General features: G+C 47.2%; 1 pseudogene; it reads right to left on the bottom strand.

Moving 5' to 3' along the window:
* Window positions 1-15,415: 15,415 nt before the first annotated feature.
* Window positions 15,416-16,382, bottom strand: LOC146172443 (serine/threonine-protein kinase pim-3 pseudogene; annotated as a pseudogene).

Genomic DNA, 16,382 nt, shown 5'->3' with positions numbered 1-16,382 from the left:
CCGCCAGAATTCGCCAATTTTTTGTCGAACAAATGCTCTTGCGACACGGCGCCCCAGAGGTGCTCATCACGGAAAGGGGAATGGCGTTTACGGCAGAGTTGACGCAAGCCATCCTGGAATACAGTCATACAAGCCATCGACGAACAACTGCCAACTACCTCGGGACCAATGACCTCACGGAGCGGCTCAATAAAAAGATCGCGGACATGTGCTGTACGTCGACGCTGAACACAAGACCTCGGATGCCATCTTGCCGTACGTGATTTTCGCGTATAAGACGGCAGTGCAGGAGACGACCAGAGCGACCCCATTCAAGCTTTTGTACGGCAGGGAGCCCACGACGAAGCTCGACGCAATGCTGCCGGACGTAACCAACAAGGACAACTTTGACGTCGCCGCCTACCTGCAGCGTGCAGAGGAGGCACGACGACTCCAACGGCTGCGTATTAAAGAACAACAGCGCACCGATACTCGACGATACAACTTACGACGCCGTCGCTCAGAGTAAAATCTGGGAGACCAAGTGTGGGTTAGGACTCCAATTCGCCGCCGTGGACTAAGTGAAAAGCTGCTGCGTCTATACTTTGGGCTATACAAAATCCTTCGCCGCGTCGGTCAACTCGACTATGAAGTCATTCCCGACGCTACAACAGCATCACAACGGCGATGTGCGCGCCCAAAAATCGTATATGTTGTTCGTCTGAATCCTTATTACTTGCGTTTAAGAATCCGTGGTGTGTAAACTTTCCAAAGTTTCTATTTAAGTTACTGTGTTTATTTTGGAACATCGAGGGGATGTTTTTTAAAGGGGGGAGTAATGCCACGGAACCTTCAAGACTGTATTCGTTGTTTTTTAGCAGCCGCAGGCATGCGGCCTTGTCAATCTGATGCTGGCTCGCGTATCAGTTCTGAACTCGTTCTTTGTTAATGCTCGATGTCGCGAGACGCAGCTTCATCAGTTTCTTTGTCACGCAAGATGCGCTGAACGCGTATGTTTTACAATGTTCCCGGTTGTGCTTGTAGCAGTTTGCGACGTTATCTAGCTGGTACTGAGCAGCCTTTAAATTGCGCGGTAACGAGTGCACCGGGCATTCTTAGTTCGAGCATCGAAATGCACGATTGTTGCCATCGCCGCGGCGGAATCACTTAGTGCTTTTGCGGGCGCAAGCCAGCCCAATAACGAGCTTCTTCAGTGATACCACCGACCCATCACTCGTGTCATCGACCTTGTCACCACGACGTGACAACATCTCACCGAATGCATATTGCAACACACAATGGAGCTATTCTAAGCAATACCACCTGCTTATTTCTTAGCATGGTGGCATTACTTTCGCCCTGGCTGTTCGTAACAACGGCTTTGGGAAGTAGGTGATGTTTGCAGATCTATTTAGTATATGTCTTGTAAATAAAAAATGGCAAAGACCTCAAATAGAGGATGGCACGCAGCACTAACACTCCGAGTTCTGTATTATGGTGTTAATCCCTCATGCCCCATCCTTGGCCTCTTTCGAGATTTATTTATTACTTGGTCATTGATAATTTTTAATTGCTTTTATTGAAGTACAAATTTCGTGTACATATTCCGGCAACTCGAAACACCTGCTTCCTGCACTAAGTCCCGAATGGTAACCTCGATAGAGGGTCACTACGTCATAGGCTTCGTTCATAAATTTTTGTGCGATGAAAATATTGTACGGGAGACAATAACCTTAATTCTCACAAAGGTTTCGTACGTAACATTTTTTCCCTTACTGGCACCATTTTCTTTTATGAAAGCATAACCATGGCTTGTCTGCATCATGTGGTCCGCTTTCTCTGCTCAGTCTTCAATGCTGCTGATTCACTAATCTGCTCAAATCAAACAATTGCTTGAGAGGCAGTCGATAAGACATGCACTGTAAGCAAATATGTTACTGATACACCCCAAAACTAAGTCTTGCGCACAGGGAAAATTATTCAGGACTGGAGTGTGTGCTAAACGTCAGTGATTTCATTTTCCGCGTGCAGATGTTTGAAAAGACACCGCCTCTACAGCCCCCCCCCCCCCCCCCCCTCGCCCAGAAAAAAATATACGAAGTTTTTACGATTCCCGTCGTTTGATCGATTGTGGCTGTGAGTCAGAGGTGAAAGTGCCAAATTGTCAGTGATCCTCATGGCTCACGAGCATCATCTCCGTACGCAAACACCCCGAAGTTACATGTGCTACAACACCAACAAAGGTATAGAGCCAGGGATGCGGTGGGAGCTAACCTGACTCTCATAGAACCATCCGAGCAATGCGCAAATTCAAGCACCAGGAGAACGGTCCAAGTGTCTCCGTTCGAGCGAAGGTTCTTATGATTATCACGACACTAGGGCAAGAAAGCGTGCGATTTATGTGAAGGTTTTTTTTAAATTCAGCCCTCGAAGTCGTCCCTTTCAACATTTCATTTCATAAACGAATTCATCCACATACTGTGTGCCAATATATGTAGAAACCACCAAATGAAGTGAATAGCTGGGGGAGGGACGTCAAGATGGTAAACTTACAAGCTCCCCGAGTTCGATTTGAGAGATATGAGCGATGTGAGCTATTATAACAGGTACGGTTATATAGCTCGGCTCCGAACGTACTTAGGACGTGGCTGGGGGTCCGCGATGCTGGTTTAACTTCTGATGAGGGGTTACGCACTTTCCTCGAGTTCAGATGTAACGGCCGCATTGAGACTCATATTTCCCGAAGAAGATCAAGAGATGCGGGAATACGACTTCGTGTACCTATTGCTTGAATTAGTCTAGATCCGGTCTGATAACAGAGAGAAGGACTGGAAGGTGTGTTAGATGTTTACAAAGTGGAGCACAATTTAAAAGCTGTAGCGAAAGGGCAAGGCAGTATGTATTTACGCCGCATATATTTCCCGCGTTAGATTGTTTTAAAGCGCTATCTCTTCACGCGCACACATACAAACATAAAAAAAAATCACCGGAGAGGATTCAAATCTCGTCAAGGTCGAACCCAGGTTCAGAATCCAATCATTTTAAAGCACTGAATAGCTGCGGCAAGTTCTTTCGCTCGTGAATATCACGTTTCAGTGTTAAACCTCCATCATTGTTTTGAACAAGGACTTGTGAATGTCGAACTCAACCTTGCCTTGCACCCTCTCCGACGTGCAGGTGCACGTAAAGCAGTTCGTGAACGCTGTGTGGGGAAACAGTAAAGAATCGTCGGTGTTTTTCTGTCAACCGTAGACAAGGGACTAAAAGAGCAAAAAGTCCCGGGGCTGTCATGACATGCCATGATATGACAGACCGGGAACACGCCGTTTGAAAGTGAAAGTCAGGGTGCTCTCTTTCCCTAGCCGGCACGAAACAAGGAGTGTGCCCATAGACATACCTTAGCTGCATTTATAGCGCCTCTGTAAACGCTCGCGTTTCTTGGAAAGTTTGGTCCCTAATTCTGCATGGAACACTGTAATGAGGAACTACAGGGTTCAGGCTTCTGCGAAAAGGACTCACATTTGCGCATGGAAGGACCAGCAGGAGCACGAGTAGTGAAATTCAAAATTCCACGGTCAGGGCTCTGTAGCAGGGGGCTCGCCATGGAGCAGGAGCTCGACCGTGGTGCCATAAAAGCAGTGACGGTCGCTGAGGGTGCTGTGAGCACGGTCACCAACGCATAGGTGAATATGAGTGGCGCGCGAGAGAGATAATGCCATGGTCGTTGCAATACAGGCCCCGAGGCTCCGCCAGTGGCTGCACCTGAGACGTAAAGACGGTTTTGTGTACGATAGTATCACAAAAAATAAAAGAGAGCAGCAATAACTGTGCCATGTAAACAAGACAAGCACGTATGCACCACAAATGAATCGCTTGCTGTGCGACGAACCTTTAGGTGCATGAGTTGGCCATGTAGTACAATCTAGCAGCTATCCGGTTCCATAAGCTCGAATTATCACTAACAGAAAAAAAAAACACAGTCGTCAAATTTTGTACATCCTCTACTGACTTAATTATGCCACCTAATTGGTGCTCACCGTCACAATTGTAAAAAATATTTCAATGAAGAATAGGTTCTTACCTTGTCTTTTATATAATGAGCCAATACAATTTTATTTACTGTTAACCCAAATTTTAAACAAAGCCTCTTATTCTGCACTAACACATACATACATACATACATACATACATACATACATACATACATACATACATACATACATACATACATACATACATACATACATACATACATACATACATACATACATACATACATACATACATACATACATACATACATACATACATGCATACATGCATACATGCATACATACATACATACATACATACATACATACATACATACATACATACATACATACATACATACATACATACATATTTTATTACCATTCATCAATACCGCTTGCATTCTCGAGTCCGCAGAAGCGCGGGAGTGCCTGTGGGCGGGCCACAGCAATCGACCGGCGCGGGCTGCTCGCCTAAATAAACAATCAATTAAATGTACATCATACAGTACAGCACAATGCAAAAACACATTCACATAGCATGCTCTGTAAACAACCAGTTTCTATCTTGTCGTTTAACTTCAGCAAGAGAAATCAACTGCAAAATGTCAGTTGGCAATTTTTAAAGTGATAGGGGACATAAGAGGCACGACACCTTTATTCATAATTAGAAATTTATCCATAATTGGTGTACACGCTTGGTAGTTTAAAAAGTTTGCTTCTACGAAGCACTCTAGGTTTATCCCGTGGTAGTTCGTATTTAGTCGAAAAAAAGTTTCTTGTGATAGCTACGAAAGAAAAAAGATCCGATAAAGGGCAGATTTCTGCATTTAATAGTTTAGCACTCTCATCCAAGTTTCCTGGGACAGCTCCTTGCATAATATTATTTGCAATTCGGTACGACAGGTTATTTACCTGAAAAATTTTGAAATTCGAGCAAGAGCTGTACATTGTGACTTCATACCGCAATACAGATTCAGCCAAAGCTGTAAAAACTATTTTACGGTGCCTGATGGGGCAGGTGAGCCTTATATTGTATGCAGCTGGACTGATGCAGTTTGAAGACGACTGACAACATGCTGTATATGCGTAGCCCTTAACAAATGTTGACCTAAATTACGGCCAAGCTATTTTACGGAGCAGAATGGCAAAGGCTCATATTGGGGCATCCACTACACCCGGCCTCATGCAGAACAATCGTTTTACTGAAGGTTACATTTTTGTGCGGGTTTCTAAATTTCAACAGGACACTTGTTTTTATTCAAATATATTCTGTTCGAAGCAAATCACTGTACTATAGGATGAACATCTGTTTGTAGCAGGTCTCCGGCATGTTCAAAGGATCGACGAGACATAACTAGTGCTATGACGTCTGCGTACTGAAAAATTTTGGAATATAGGGTAAGGTTAACCTCTGGTACCTTTTTTCCTTCAATACATTGGAATAATTAGTAAACACTAAGTAGCTATCTTTATTTATTGGCTTAAGAGAAAAAGTCAAAACAAAAGTTTTAGATCTTCGTTCATAATACAAGTCGTTCAAAATACGTCACGTTTTTCGTACATTAGGCCGGCAATGCGATAATAATTGTTCTTAACCACGGAACACAGAAATTGTATCTGGAGCATGTCGGTGTTTTAATTTCCGTTTTTAGGTTATGTCGCGTTATACTGCAGACTCTTAACTCCTTTTGATTTTTTATAAACTTCACCCGACATATTGGAAGTGCGCTGTCCTGAAATTTCAGGAATTCGCATCTTGTTGTTTTCCATTCAGAGTGCTATAGCTGGGGCTCCCAGTCTTTGAAAAACTATTGTCTGTGACTGTTTCTGTTCTTCTGCAGTTCAAAAAAGAAAATAATGATGGACGCTACAGAGTTTTTATCCCGCGGAAACGGGAACAGATGCGCTTTGCTGGAGACTGCACGAGAGCGCATTTGGACGTCGTTGTCTTCACTAACCTCCATACGTGCGCAACGGATCCAAACATGTAGCATTCGGATTTTAAGTTGCGTTAACGATCCCAATAATTGATAGTGCGCAGCCACTGAGATGCCCAATCAGCGACGTCGCCGATCGTTGCCTCTTGAAAGCTGACCTGGAAGCCCTAGCCTCAAACCGAAATAGAAACAAAAAGATGTCTCCTGCCACGCATAACTCCCCCTTGGAAAATTTGGCTAACTCGGTTTGTATTTTTTCTTTGCCCCCGTGCAACACGTTCCCTCCAGTACGATGATGTAGAGGACAGATCCACGCAAGGATACTATGGCTGGATTACCGAAGCTTTTCAATACCCATTAACTTCGCAACTACTACCGCAGCGTGCAGACCGCAAAAACAGGATGATGCAACCTAAACACACGTATGTTTTCAATACAAGGTATGCGGAAGACAACTGGAGGGTAGTGAAGCTAATGAGTTGATTAAATCAGAGAAGACGCAAAGATAAAAAAAAATACCCTGGAGGGCACTGTGGCGACGGCTGGCTGCTGAGCTGGGAAGGGTGCCACCCATAAGGAGCGCTTCTCCAAGCTGAGGCATCCCATGTTCCTGATCGCTGTTGCACTGGCAGCCACCAGCGCTTTGTGGTGGGTGGCCCCTGTGGCGACGTTGGAGCGAGGCCACGAAGCGCTTGGCGAGCGGTGGACGCAGAGACGACAGCGTGGCCCAGCCTGCGCTGCGGCAGCAGCAGTCACCATGTCCGTGAGCGTTGTGCGACATGGCCGGGAATCCGGGGCTACTGCGATTGAGCGAAGCCACGGAATGTTCGGGACAGCCTGATTTGAGGTACCACGGAGCTACCCGGCCTGTAGCCACGGCCTGTAGCCATGTTTGACCTTTAGAGCGACCGCAGATGGGGCCCCTCTTGAAGCCGTCGGGTAAACCCGGTCGGTAGCCATACCGCGCCGATGAAGAAGAAGAAGCTAATTTTTTTCTTCTTCAGCTTTCTTTTCTATTCTTTTGTAAACCATACCGAGGTCCCAAAACATGCCAGAAATTTTGTCCTTTCATAACCTAGTAAAGGTTTGGTTTGGTCTAATTTGTAGGGTTTAACGTCCCAAAGCGATTCGGGGTATGAGAGGCGCCGTAGTGGAGGACTCCGGAAATTTAGATCACCTGGGGTTCTTTAACGTGCACTGACATCGCACAGCACACAGACGCCACTCCGTTTCGCCTCCAATGAAACGCAGCCGCCGAAGCCGGGATTTGATCCCGCTTCCTTGTGAACAGTAGTCAAGCGCCGTAACCACAGCGCCACCCCGGCGGGGCATAACCCAGTACGCTATACAGCAAGAATGTTTTACAGCCGAAATGTAAATTGCGTGCGAAGAATGAATTGTAACATATGTTACGGGCCCGTCAAACTAATAGCGGCTTCGAAACCAAAGAACAGCCAACGTGGATAGGATGGGAGATATCCTCATCCAACTCAGACCTCGAGGAAAACCGAGGAGTGGTGAACAGAAGCAGGGCGGCGGCCTTAGCCTACGGAAACCCGTTCTAAAAACCCGACAAGCCTTCCAATAACGCGCCTTTCTGTTTCCTACCAATAAAACGTTTTAATCATCATCATTATACGCAGAAAAATATCTTCAATCCCTTATTTTAATATAAGTGTGGCTCTGCGGCTTCTGGCCGAAAATAAAGGTAAATAACGTCTCGGCTGCGGGAGGTGGTTCGTTCGAAACCCGCCGCCGGGCACCCATCGGTAAAAATTGGTGCAAGCGTCCCCCGACCTGGCGCCCGGCTCTCACAGGGGTGTGAGCTTGGAAGAGGTTCCGCAAACTCCGCTGCACTCCTACTGGGGCGAAATAATTACGAACACTACAGCCTGTAAACGGGGTTCGAGTTACCGTGTTTCACGGGGTTCAAAACAGAAAACTAGCCGTGTCCTGCACACGCGAAAACTCAGAAAAGCCTTGCAGTTTCAAGTGCGGAACGCTCTAGGTCAGCTTGTCGAAAGACGTAAAGGTTCATTGTCACTGATGATGGTCACTTCTCAGAGATCACTGCACTCCCTGGCAAGTCCGTATTTTCTGCCTGTCTGACTTTGCGAGAAAAAAAAGGGCCACATAATGGGCTTTTGTGCACAAGGCGGACTTATTGTTGTCCGATGGCGGAACTGATCCCTGCCACAGCGGATCAACTATTTGAGACTTATGTCCCCTTTCCCAAACATTACACCCCAAGGAGCCGAGCACCAGGCCGGGGGAAAGCTTGTACGCATTGAAAAGCCGGTGGGTACCCAGCGGCACCAGGGATCGAACCTGGTACCTCCTGATCACGAGGCGAATGTACTACCACAAGGCCACGCTTCGGAGACCTATGACTATTTTTCCAAACATTTCACCCTAAAGAGCCGACCAGGGATCGAACCTGGAAGAAGAAACTAGTGGTAATAATTACGCAGAGTATTTTACTGCATTTATCACCTAACAGTGACAAAAATTGAGCTTTATTACATTGTCATGTCATATTGTCACAGTTGTTAAACCGAAGACCTATTGCAGTGGCTGAACGAGGGAACAAGGACACCAGGAATGGGCTAGAACTTTACGTCCTATACCTCCACTGATTGCGGTCTTTCTTTTTCTACCTCTAATACCCATGTCAATACATCTTTGAACAGCTCATATGTAATACGATTAGTGTAATAATTACGCGTTATCCTTAGTAAAACCTTAGCGACGGAGCCCATGATCAGCTCTGAACGATCATAAACGATTCGTGACAGTCCGGACGGGTGCGAAATGCAAACAAACTTCATTGTTCTACCCCATACGGAAATCAGGCAAGGATCATACAAATCCAGACAAAACCAGAGAACCTACGGCCAATCGCTCTCACGTCAACTGTCTGCAAACTGATTGAACGAATCATAGCCACAAAATTACAGCGTCACATTGAATACGTGCAGCCGAGTTGCATCCAGATCAGGCAGGATTCCGGCCGAATATGGGCCGGCATGACTGCCTTAGGCTGCTTCTCAGGATAATCAACCGCAGGTCTCGCAAACAGACACCAGGGTACATCATCGCGGTTTATATGCGCAAATCATTCGACAATACAAAACAACAGATAATCCTACGAAAATGAGCAGATATATCCTAGCCCAAAAGCATAGAATTGGATATGCAGCTCCCTTCAAAGTAGACCTATTAGGCTTCGTGACAAAGCGTCGGGATGGAGCCCCAGACCTATTACTTGGATAGGGGGTACCACAGGGCTCTATCCTCGGCCCTTTTCTCTTTAACTTGGCCATGACCCTTCTAGCAGAAGCGTTCGAGAGAGACGCTTCGGCTCGCTTCACCATCTACTCAGATGATGTCAGCATATGGACGGAAGCAGTGGCTTACCGAAATGAAAAGAGCATGAAGACAGAGCAGCAATCCTCCGCTTTACTCACAGCTTAGAAGCATTGGGCCTACAGCTGTCGCCTGAAATGGCACAACACATAAGCCTCGATGGCAAGAATGCCACGAATGCCACGAATACCAAAGAACCGATTACACTACATATTAGAGAAAACATCACGTCGGAGAACGGGCGGTCAAAAATTTTAGAGGCGCAAATTTCTAGTTGCAACAGCCCTCGTAAATGGATTCCTACATTATAGCGTAACTGAACTACGATGTTGCATATGATTCGCCGGATTTCAACAGGCACGGTGGAGCACCGTGAAAATTGTACCAGACTTTCTAGAGCGGTTGCGGTCGCAAGGAGTTTGTGCGGGGCACCCGTGTATGAGTTTTCAGATCGCGACCTGAAAAACATCGAAATGCTGCACAGGCGCACTCTTTGCAACATTACTGGGATTCATAAGCACACGAGGAATGAAGAACTCTTAAGCTGGTCGGCATACACCCACACGAGACATTATCACAGAAACAAAAATATGAATGCCATTCCCAGTAGAAAACACGTCGCAAGAGATCCAGATCATGGCATGGGATAACCGAATCAACACTGCTCCGAGGCCCCTGGGGACAGACACTTCACCCCAAGCGGGAGGCGCCAGGAATCGCACTAAAGCCACAACGACCTATTGGTAGGCGAACACGGTGGCTAGGTACCTTTTAGAAAAGAAAACGGCTCTCACAAGATCGCTGAACACAGTATACATCTACATTGACGCTGAAATTGGAAATGAAAGGGTGAGTGTGGCGTGGGCTTTTGTGCCATCTCCCCAACACAACAGACGGCACATATGCCACATATCTAAAGCAAACCTCAGACGGCACATATCTAAAGCAAACCTCAATAGGCGCTACTATATCCAGTCATATATTGCTGATAGTTGATTTCAAGTAATATTCCTTGTACTAATTACACATCCAGTATAATTACAGTAATAAGCTCCGAACAAAACTCGAGCTTTACGCAACAGTTGTGAGTCATACAGCGTTAACTAGGCCGTGACGAGTAGAATCCGGAAATATTGTTACCGGGAGGAAAGCCCACCAACACAGGAAAACCGAGATGTGGCCGATGACTGAGCAGATGTAATGAATGGCTACATGCCTAGCGGCAGCACACCTGCCCAGGCCACTGAGTGCTTCTTCCTCGTCTGTAACATTCCCCGGGGCCACAGAGCGATCGTCCCGATCGTGCGCGAGGAAGTTTGTCAATGACGATATTAGTCGCACAACGCTGGGCGTGACTGGATGGCGAACAGGTAGAAGGAAGAAGACAATGGCGTGCCGCCATAATGATTCCGCGATTTAAGACGAAAGCCTTTAATGCCTCATCGGTGTCGACAGAAGGTTGTCAGAAGAGGCGTTACGCTTTCGAGAGGGAGAGTTAAATAAATTATTGAACTTAATTTCGCCTCCAATGGGAATCGAACCTCCATCCCTTGGAACCCATGCCCAGCGCTTTACCACTGCTCCACTACCCGGATTGTTGAATGCTCATCATAATTACCCTTGTCTAACGTGAGGATGATTGCGGAATTCCGCGAGTGACGAATACTGCGCCTTTCCTTTCCGTTTAACGAATTATAGAACGCCGGTGAACTTTGATGTTTTCAATGAAATGCTAGTTGCGTTCGACAAGGGGTGCGCGATGTACCTTCAAGGCAGGCCATGACGTCACCACGCAATTCATGCATATACGAAGCTGATCCCTCTAGGCGTCCGATCCAGGCGACCGTGTAGCACCTTTCATTTGCCGCTTCCTCGAACGCCCACCACACAAGCAGTCCTAGGAAGCATTAGTACAGCAGGCATCAGCGGTGTTTGAAATTAATTTACAAAGCAGAAAAGGCGCAGTATAAGTCACAATTCTCCGCGAACACATGTACAACTCCGGGACGCTATCGGGCCACAGGTCACCAATAGCCGATAACCGAAGCTCAGGTACGCATCGTATGACATTGGCTGGGGAATCCCCTCATATGTGGGGTCGTCTTGGGTCAATGGAGTCTTCTGGTCAGCGTCTCGGTAGTGGGGTCGTCAGGTTAGCCAGGCCTTTCGTGTCCTGGGGTCGTGTGGGCAGCGTCTCGGGTCGCTGATATCATTTGTTCTCTCCGTCGTGTCTTGTGGCCGGGCGAGGGGACTGGGTGACGGAATGGCAAGGTCGCGTCGGGTCCGGCAGGCGGGAGATAAGGCAGGCGGTGTGCTTCATAAAATCTGCTGCTGACGGCGCAAGCAGACACAGGACGACGAAGTTTTCGAGCCAGTATGACGAGCGGTGATGACGTACCCGGCATCTCCAACCAAATCTTACGGGGCGGAAAATCGATGAATACAGGAGAACAGAGAGAAGATGGCCGATGACAGTGAGATGATTGAATGAACCGCGGTGGACTTAGCTCGAGCGCTCCTGCCTACGCCAATACCCGCTTTTTTCTCGTCTGTAACCCTATATAAGACTGTACACCTATTGCTGGATCTTAAAACGAAGGTTAAATTTCAAGAATGTGTTTCCTACTTTGGATCAAGGCGCCGCTCATACACCCTACGGCTAATCATCTGATTTGGGCGCTCTTGACCTAACGGAATAAAACCGCTACGAACGCTGAACTGCTCCTTCATGGGCACGTATTTCCTCTATCTCTCGGCACACACGCTTCTTTCCTCTAATACTTCCCCTTATTCTCTATAATGTTTGAAGCACGGTATAAACACTTTCCTTTTGACCCGATTGCTTGACTGGGTTGGTTCTGATCAAGAAGAAGAAATGGAAATGGGCGGGGCATGTAGTGCTAAGAAAGGACAACCGATGGTCGCTCAGGTAACCAACTGGCTTCAAAGGGAAGGAAAGTGCAAGAAAGCTAGTCGGGCGGATGACGTTTAGAGATTCAATGTCGCGTGACTCTCATAGCCACGTGAAATAACTCAGTCTCTTTACCTTCACGGGGCTCGAAACCACGACCTTTACGGGATTCTAACCAATTTCCTTCACGGGACTGCTACCCCCTACCTTTCTACCTTTACCCACTGCCTTTTTGTCACTCGAACTCATGACCTGCACTGAATTTGAACCCACTATCTTTACGGGATTCGAATCCATGTCCTTCACGGGACTGGAACCCTTTACCTTTCTAACTTTACAGAATTCTAACCAATTTCCTTCACGGGACTGCTACCCCCTACCTTTCTACCTTTACCCACTGCCTTTTTGTCACTCGAACTCATGACCTGCACTGAATTTGAACCCACTATCTTTACGGGATTCGAATCCATGTCCTTCACGGGACTGGAACCCTTTACCTTTCTAACTTTACAGAATTCTAACCCACAACCTTTTTGTGACTCGAACTGGACTCGAACCCACGACCTCCATGGCACACGAACCTACTAACTTTATGTGGTTCGAACCCACGACTTTTAAGGGACTCGTTTCCACGAGCTCCATGGGACGCGAACAAAAATAATTTAGGGGATTCGAACCCCCTACCTTTACGAAATTCGAACCGAATAACTTCACGGAACTCGAACCCACTGTATAACATTTCATGGGAATCAAACCCGCTTATCAGTACACCCTTATACCTTTACTCCCTTACCACTAATCTCTTATCGTTGATCCATAATCAATAACCCATTCACCCCTAATTATAAATCACCATCCCTCGTATTACTAACCGATTATCCCTCATCATCAAACAATACCCCCCTCACCAACCACTAACCCCTTCACTATACCTAGTCGCACGAGATATCGGCAGCACTGCGAAAAACAGAAGCACTCCAATCCGATCAGGATCACGCGCACTACAACAGGCAATTGTGTTCCTACGCGCCTCTCGCCCTCCAAATTGCCGGGGGTGACAGTAGAAGCACAATTCTCTAATATAGTGCACAGGGGCGAGAGGCTTAAAGGTACTCTCTCGAAATCAGGCCGCAGTAGGCGAAGTTCAGACGTCCGCTACACTATTATTCTAGTGCACTGTAGTAATAGTAAAAAACTATGTTCCCCATTGGAAGTCACACCGGTCTATTACGCTGTCTCTTTTAATTCACTGTGGTCTTACTGTGCCTACATCTATAGTATCCAGAATTTACCACCAGTGTGCCTACTGTGGGCGCCGAGGTGGCATCAAAAGCAGACTGCGAACGGCTGCCGCAAGGGGTGCTGCTAACATTAGATGTGCGGAAGGTCTTTACAGCGGCTTTAGGAGTGTGCGCCTGCCAGAAAGTAGGCCAAGGCGCTCTCAATCAAATCACGAGACTCCTTAGGCATGCATGTGTGCGTCGTCGATCTGCCCGCTTATTGCCTTTACCCAATATACAAGCCGTGCATCATCAACCAGGGCCGTGAAAAAGAAAACATTTCCATGCACGGCAAGAAATTAGTCTACTCTCGCAAATATATATTAAACATGCCATATTAAACATACCCGTTCTTTGCATGGCCACTTTACGCGGGCATACTTGCGATGCGGCATTTTGATGAGTAATTACTGTCCCAAACGAATTCATATTACATAAGACACGCGGCAGAGAAAGGATGCACCAACGAAATTGCGCTCTCAGGCACACGATAACGCCAGTTGCGAAAGCGATATCGACACTAAGAGCACGAAACTACTAAACGAGATCGTCTGCTAAGGACTGAGGTTGTATAGCCGTTCCTTTTTATCGCGAGAAATAATAAACATGTTACCTTAAAGAACGAAAAAAATAGAAAACGTGATATAAAAAACATTTCATTTTATGCTTGCATGTACAAGAATTTATTTTCAGCATTTTTTTTTATAAAAAAAAACGACTTATGAGTATTTTGTACAAACTATGTACACAATGCTTTCCGAACTTAGGACTTGAGGGTAGGGAGCGCGGGATAATGGAGACACAAACGATAAAATGAGAATACATAAATAAGAGGAAAAGGCGCGGAAGTGGAAAAGCAGCCGACTCAAGAAGGGGAACTAATCCTTGCGGCATGGGCTCACTCCACTAGCTCTTCCACATGATAAAACAAATAATGAAACAACAGCTGCTGCTCAATAGCGCTCACTGGACTGCCATGTCCGGGAATTCAAAAAAGTACAAAGAAACATGTTGGGGGTGCCCTTTACGCACACAAACCGGAAATTATGAAAGTGTGACGCTGTTGTATGTACACTGTTTATGTTCGCACAGGAAACAAAAATGCCTTGTATGGCGGAACAATGCTGGTTTACTATGAGCTCTGCTTGTATTAATGATGGCAGGTGGAAGGGAACAGTATAGGAGGGGAGGTGGAGAAATTGAACTCCATTATGTACATTTTAAAAATACAGGGGGAAGGTGATATAACAAAAAAAAATGGCAGTGGCGTGCAGCTTAGGAACGGAACGCAGCGGTGTGCAAAAAAATAACTGGTCTGCTTGCTACACACACGGAAGGCATAGGTCCTGGGATGGGGTGAGGGGTGCCCCACGTTTTTTAGGCATATCACAGCTATGCAGTAAAGGAGGCAGTCTCTTAGCTTCTTCGACCCAGGGCGCACACACTGGACGTCCGACACTTCGCCAGAGAAGACGCTCCGCAACTCGTAGACTCCGTCGCAAAGAAAAATAAAAAAAAAACGCGTGCAAATTTGGTCCCCAGTCTCTCCTCACTTTTGTCACGCTGGGCAATCGTAGACTGGGCAGAGCTGAGATTCGGCCCACGCACGTGTGGCGTGTATACATCGATGGAAAAAAGCGGTCATCTCGACGTCTCCAAGCATCGGTGGAAGAGTTGTTAGCGACACATGAAGACTTCTGCCTTGAATCCAGTCGGGCTTGTGTCAACAACTTGTTCGCGGTTCCCAACAGGACGTAACATCCACGATGAAATTTCCTCTCCAGAAGGAAACTGAAGGACGATGCCTTTTTGAATGATGGAGGAGATGAGGGGAAAGGGGTTGGTGATTGAGGGAAAAGAGGGGGAGCAGAATATTGGTGCGTCTAGGGGGGGGGGGAGGCGTGATTGTCAAATGGAGATGCTTTCTTCACAGCCCATTCAATTCTGGTTCAGGGAATTAAGACTGTTCGCCTCGAGCCACACACGGTACTGGAATGGTTTCGGAAACAGTGCTGTTGAGGTCGTCTGCGACCATCCACTCGTGCTTGAGTATTTCCTCGAGGGAGGGTCGTTCGGCCGGCACCAGCGCCAGGCAGCGGCGGATAAGGTCCTCACACGAGGGAGACAGCTTTCGCCGGAAGTGGAGTTTGGCCCGCAGGATCTGTTCGTCCTGTTTGAATGGGACGTAGCCACACACCATGTCGTACAGGAGGATGCCCAAGGACCAGACGGTGGCTTGAAGACCGTTGTACCGGTTATGCTGGATCCACTCGGGAGGACTGTAGAGGCGGGTTCCCTCAAAGTCCGTGTAGAATCCCTCGCGCAGAAAGGTAGCCGACCCAAAGTCGATGAGGATCACAGACAGGGTCTCGAGGTTGACCAGAATGTTCTCGTCCTTGATGTCACGATGGATGACGCCCGCCTTGTGACAAGCGATCATGCACTGGATGATCTGCTTGAAGAAGAGCCGCGACAGCGTCTCCTCGAGTGCGCCATTCTCTTCGATGTAGTCGTAGAGGTCCATGACCACTTCGGGCCGCTCCATGATGAGGATGAACGAGTAGGGCCTCTCGTACCAGTCGAGCAGCCGGATAACGCTCGGAATGTGGTCAACACGCTTCAGGAGAACTATTTCAAGGGGAACCGTTTGGCCGTTTATCGTGCCCCATTTGGTAACCTTGTCTCTAGACACATACTTGATGGCCACCGCCAAGTTGTCGCGGTTGCGGGTGCCAGCGTACACCGTTCCGAAGCCGCCCGTTCCGAGCAGGACGCCGACACTGTAGTTCTTTTCGAAAGTGTTGCTCTTCTCGACGACTTGCGCTGGGCGATCCCCGAGCATCGCTCTTAAGCTGGGTATACTTTGTTCAGCCAT

This window comes from Amblyomma maculatum, unplaced genomic scaffold, assembly GCF_055883805.1.
Source record: "Amblyomma maculatum isolate TAMU_Amacu unplaced genomic scaffold, ASM5588380v1 scaffold_13, whole genome shotgun sequence".
In the NCBI taxonomy this organism is placed as follows: domain Eukaryota; kingdom Metazoa; phylum Arthropoda; class Arachnida; order Ixodida; family Ixodidae; genus Amblyomma; species Amblyomma maculatum.
This window is presented reverse-complemented; position numbering and strand designations above follow the sequence as displayed.